The sequence below is a fragment of the Sesamum indicum genome, linkage group LG12, assembly GCF_026168435.1.
Source record: "Sesamum indicum cultivar Baizhima isolate 11 linkage group LG12, ASM2616843v1, whole genome shotgun sequence".
In the NCBI taxonomy this organism is placed as follows: domain Eukaryota; kingdom Viridiplantae; phylum Streptophyta; class Magnoliopsida; order Lamiales; family Pedaliaceae; genus Sesamum; species Sesamum indicum.
This window is the reverse complement of record NC_142668.1, coordinates 4,792,792-4,797,791: the sequence shown is the minus strand read 5'-3', so window position 1 is coordinate 4,797,791 and position 5,000 is coordinate 4,792,792. Positions and strand designations below refer to the sequence as shown.

The following is a 5,000-nucleotide window of genomic DNA, read 5'->3' as shown; positions in this document are numbered from 1 at the left end:
CGCGCGCGCGCTGGCCGGCACAGTCCGCACGGGGCGCGCGCGCGCAGGCCGGCACTGTCCGCACGGGGCGCGCGCGCGCTGGCCGGCACAGTCCGCACGGTGCGCGCGCGCGCAGGCCGGCACTGTGCGCACGGGGCGCGCGCGCGCTGGCCGGCACTGTCCGCACGGGGCGCGCGCGCGCTGGCCGGCACTGTCCGCACGGCGCGCGCGCGCGCGTCGGCAGGGCCTTCCTGCACGGGCGCGCACGTCGGCAGGGGCTTCCTGCACGGGTGCCCGTCTGCTGCCGTCTGCCTGCGCGTGCACGTCGGCAGGGGCTGCCTGCACCGTCGGCCTGTGGGCGCTGGGGCGTCTGCTGCCGTCCGGCACTACTCTCGTGGCCGTCGCCTTCGATTACGCCGTTTTTCCGAAACATTTGCAACACTCGTCCCAATGATGACTTTAGAATGCAAAGACATCTTGCCCACGGCTTATTTGTCGGGTCTCGAAACATCGCGAAGCTTGTTTGTCCGATTTTGATGATTGTGGGAAGACAACTGACAGGGCGTTCCCAAAAAACATCGATGTTGCTCCATCTGATAACTCGTACGGAAGTGATCATGAATACGTAATGCTCATGTATGCATAATATTTTTGTTGGAAAACAAGGGATTTGAACGTGAACCCTCCTTTTTTTACCGATTTTTCCCTTTTTTTATTATTTTTTTAATAATTAAAATAATTAAATAAATATTTTCATAACTCAAAAATAAAATATTTCAACAAAAATGAATTAATCATGTGATTTTGAGGTGACGTGCAAATTTTCATGCAAAAATACGTTAAAATGCTTCAAAAATGCAAAAAAGTGCGTTGCTCAACCCTTTCAATGTCTACTCCTGTCACAAGCCTTTTTTTTTTTAAGCCTATTATAGGGGGAGGAGGGTGCTTGAGGGGGGTCTGGGCGCTGGGGGCGGGCAGGGGCAAGGCGGCCCCCCCGCAGCCCCCAAGCCTCGGCCGTCCTCATGGCTTGGGCGTGGCTTGTGTTGGCCTTGTTTTGGCGGCGAGAGTCCGGCGAGGGACTCCGGCGGGGCACTTGAGCGGGGGTCTACGGTGTTGCGTGCGGCCGATGCCCATTTGCATCGTGTGCGCCGAATGCCTTCCCGTCCGCAACGGCAAGCCGTCGGGGGCGTGCTTCGATTGCGATTTGCTAAAACATGGCCAACACAAGCCCCGTCCAAGCAAAGGTTGGTCGGTCGGTCCGCTTATGCTTGTCGGCCTCCCCCCGCATAAGCGGACCGATGTGGGTGCCGTCGGGATTCGACGGTCGGGGGTGCTTGTCGCCGCTTGTGGCTTGCGACGCTGAAATTAGTAGCTTGTGGTGGGCGAAGTGTCGGCAATCCCGATTTTGGGTGCGCTTGCTAGTAGCCCGTTGCTTGCGAACATGGAGGCGTCAAGGGCGGCCGGCGACGGCTTGCACCCCCGCCCGTCGGCTCCCGGTGGCACCCACACAGGGCGGGTGCTTGAGGGGGGTCTGGGCACTGGGGGCGGGCAGGGGCAAGGCGGCCCCCCCGCAGCCCCCAAGCCTCGGCCGTCCTCATGGCTTGGGCGTGGCTTGTGTTGGCCTTGTTTTGGCGGCGAGAGTCCGGCGAGGGACTCCGGTGGGGCGCTTGAGCGGGGGTCTACGGTGTTGCGTGCGGCCGATGCCCATTTGCATCGTGTGCGCCGAATGCCTTCCCGTCCGCAACGGCAAGCCGTCGGGGGCGTGCTTCGATTGCGATTTGCTAAAACATGGCCAACACAAGCCCCGTCCAAGCAAAGGTTGGTCGGTCGGTCCGCTTATGCTTGTCGGCCTCCCCCCGCATAAGCGGACCGATGTGGGTGCCGTCGGGATTCGACGGTCGGGGGTGCTTGTCGCCGCTTGTGGCTTGCGACGCTGAAATTAGTAGCATGTGGTGGGCGAAGTGTCGGCAATCCCGATTTTGGGTGCGCTTGCTAGTAGCCCGTTGCCTGCGAACATGGAGGCGTCAAGGGCGGCCGGCGACGGCTTGCACCCCCGCCCGTGTGACGCCCCAAAAATTATAATATATAATTGGGGGATTAATTGATAATTCTTTTGTGAAATTTAATTAATTAATAAATAAATTATGGGCCATAATTGAAATATAATAACATTTGAATGGATTAAATTGGAGTTCGTTATAATATTTTGGGACAATTTATATTAATTAAGAAAATTAGGAAGGACATAAATGGTATTTTTGAGAAAATTTAATTAAATAAATAAAATAATAATAATATTATATATGTATGTAAATAATCTATATATATATTAGTAAGTAATATAATATATATATGTATTTTAGTAGTGATATAATATTATATATATATATGAATTAGAGGAAAGGCCCACCGCCTCACCACCCACTAAATATATATATATATATATATATATATATATATGTTAAATTGAAAGTCATTGTTAGACAAACAAAATACAGACACTGACGCGCACAATTACGGAGGAAACAGAGGTACGGATTTTAGATTTTATTCTTTATTAATTTATAGAATTATATTATTTAATTAATCCGTTTATTAAATGTTGTTTATACTAAGCGATACACCATTTAATCGGAATATTTTACGAGTTTGGCTATTTCAAATAGTGTCGAATTAAATATCAAATTGGATATAAAAATGATATCGTTGGTTAATTAGATTATTAAATTTATTAGATTTGAATGTTGCTATAGTCAAATTATATAATTCCATCGGAATTGCTAACCAAATACGCAATTATATGTATTATTGTTTAATTAAAGAGTATAATAGCGAGAAATTGATAGAAAATTCCTAGAAATATTCCGAGAATTATATTTAATAAATGGTATGCTAATAAAGAGGAAAAACGAAAATTTGTACTTCGATAAAAATGGAATATTGAAGAATTATTAGAAATTGTACGAATAATATTTAATATTGTATTTAAAAGAAATTACGATATTCTCGATATATTAATTGTATGTGGTATAACTCATTATAGGATACGGGGGTGAAGTAAAAGGACTGACAATTAGTGACAGAGTAGAAAGAAACGTTGTAAGGTCGAGGTAAGTAAATAATTAGTATTATCTATATATGCTTTCTGTATTTGTGGTTTTACTGTTATATGAATTTGTGGTTAATGCTGCCATTGATTTGTGTGAAAGTATATAAGTGATGAATGATTTGATTTGATTGTCGATATTGTGTACGAGAAATGAGGAAATACGTTCGAATAATATGTTTGTTGTTTGATGTGTTGTGGGTGTCTGAAAATGAGAATGTAATGATATATTGTTTTACGTTACTAGTTGCTTACAAGAATGGTGATATGTGGAAATGAGGGAGTGATGGAAATTGAATATAATTGTGGCGTGAATACCCCTTGACGTGTTGAAAAGAGCTTTGATGCGATATGAGAAAGAAATGAAATGAAAAGAGCTTTGATGCGATATGAAAAGAAAAGATGTGATGTGAAAAGAGCTATGATGCGAAATAAAAGAGCTATGATGCGAAATGATTGATGAGCCGGCTGTCAAGGGGATTCACTTAAATTTATATGACGGTGAGATTGAGTTGACGGGAAAAACACGATATCACCTTCTGGTAAGCAAACTAGGAAAAAAAAAGAAGTTTAATTGATTATTTTATTGTGAGATAGCTATGTGGTGTACTACAGTTGATTATGTTGGAGTTAAATTGACTGTAATCCATGCATGTTGCCTACTTGTCATGTTTGGGCTGTGTTTGATGTACATATATAGATAGGGCTGATTATTTACTTACTGAGTGGCAGGCTCATCCCTCTGTTGACATTTTCTTTCAGGAGTAGACTTTGAGGTATCTGACTGTTGAAGAATAGGTCTACGCACTATACTCAGTCAGGTCGGGCCAGTATGCTGTTTCTCCTTTTTGTCAGCTAGAGTACGAATCTTATTTTGTTTGTATAAAGAGAACGTAGGAATGGAGATTAACTGTGGTGGACTACTCGAGGTGTTTGATTTGTATATATGATGTTGTGGGATGATTATGTTGTTATGACGTTGGGATTACGTACTCATATGGATTAAATTATTATGTGCATTTATATTTATAAGCACAGGGGTTGCTATGAGTATGACGTTTAGGGTAGATATAGCCCTTGTAGCGAAGGGGGTGCTACATTAGGTGGTATCAGAGCAGGGATTAGATTTCTTTGGGATAGTAGATGAAATGTTATTTTATACTTAAGGTGTATATGTTAGGAATTTACTCACATGTGTGTAATTTATATAGGATGGAGGCGTCAAGAGAAAACGCTGCTGGCCCAACTGAGTCAATAGAGTCTGTGCAGGGTCATGATTCAGGATCAGAACATCAGGGGTTAGAATCCCAAAATAGAAATGCCCCACAACCAGAAATAAACCCTTTTATGCAACAGTTTGTTGAAATGATTCAGTGGACCTGAGAGAAAAACACCCATATTTATTCCGTGAGCAGGTAAGATAGTTAAATTTCGAGGACGAAATTCTATTAGGAGGGGAGAATTGTGACGCCCCAAAAATTATAATATATAATTGGGGGATTAATTGATAATTCTTTTGTGAAATTTAATTAATTAATAAATAAATTATGGGCCATAATTGAAATATAATAACATTTGAATGGATTAAATTGGAGTTCGTTATAATATTTTGGGACAATTTATATTAATTAAGAAAATTAGGAAGGACATAAATGGTATTTTTGAGAAAATTTAATTAAATAAATAAAATAATAATAATATTATATATGTATGTAAATAATCTATATATATATTAGTAAGTAATATAATATATATATGTATTTTAGTAGTGATATAATATTATATATATATATGAATTAGAGGAAAGGCCCACCGCCTCACCACCCACTAAATATATATATATATATATATATATATATATATGTTAAATTGAAAGTCATTGTTAGACAAACAAAATACAGACACTGACGCGCAC

The 5,000-nt window shown here is 42.3% G+C and overlaps 1 long non-coding RNA gene across 1 annotated transcript in view; it reads left to right on the top strand.

Moving 5' to 3' along the window:
- The first annotated feature begins 3,020 nt into the window (after window positions 1-3,020).
- The window catches only part of LOC148784715 (uncharacterized), a 3,516-nt gene continuing 1,536 nt past the window's right edge, over window positions 3,021-5,000 (top strand). The window contains exons 1-2 of the long non-coding RNA XR_016063017.1: window positions 3,021-3,089; window positions 3,848-3,906. This is a non-coding gene — a long non-coding RNA (uncharacterized LOC148784715). The remainder of the gene's footprint in view (window positions 3,090-3,847; window positions 3,907-5,000) is intronic.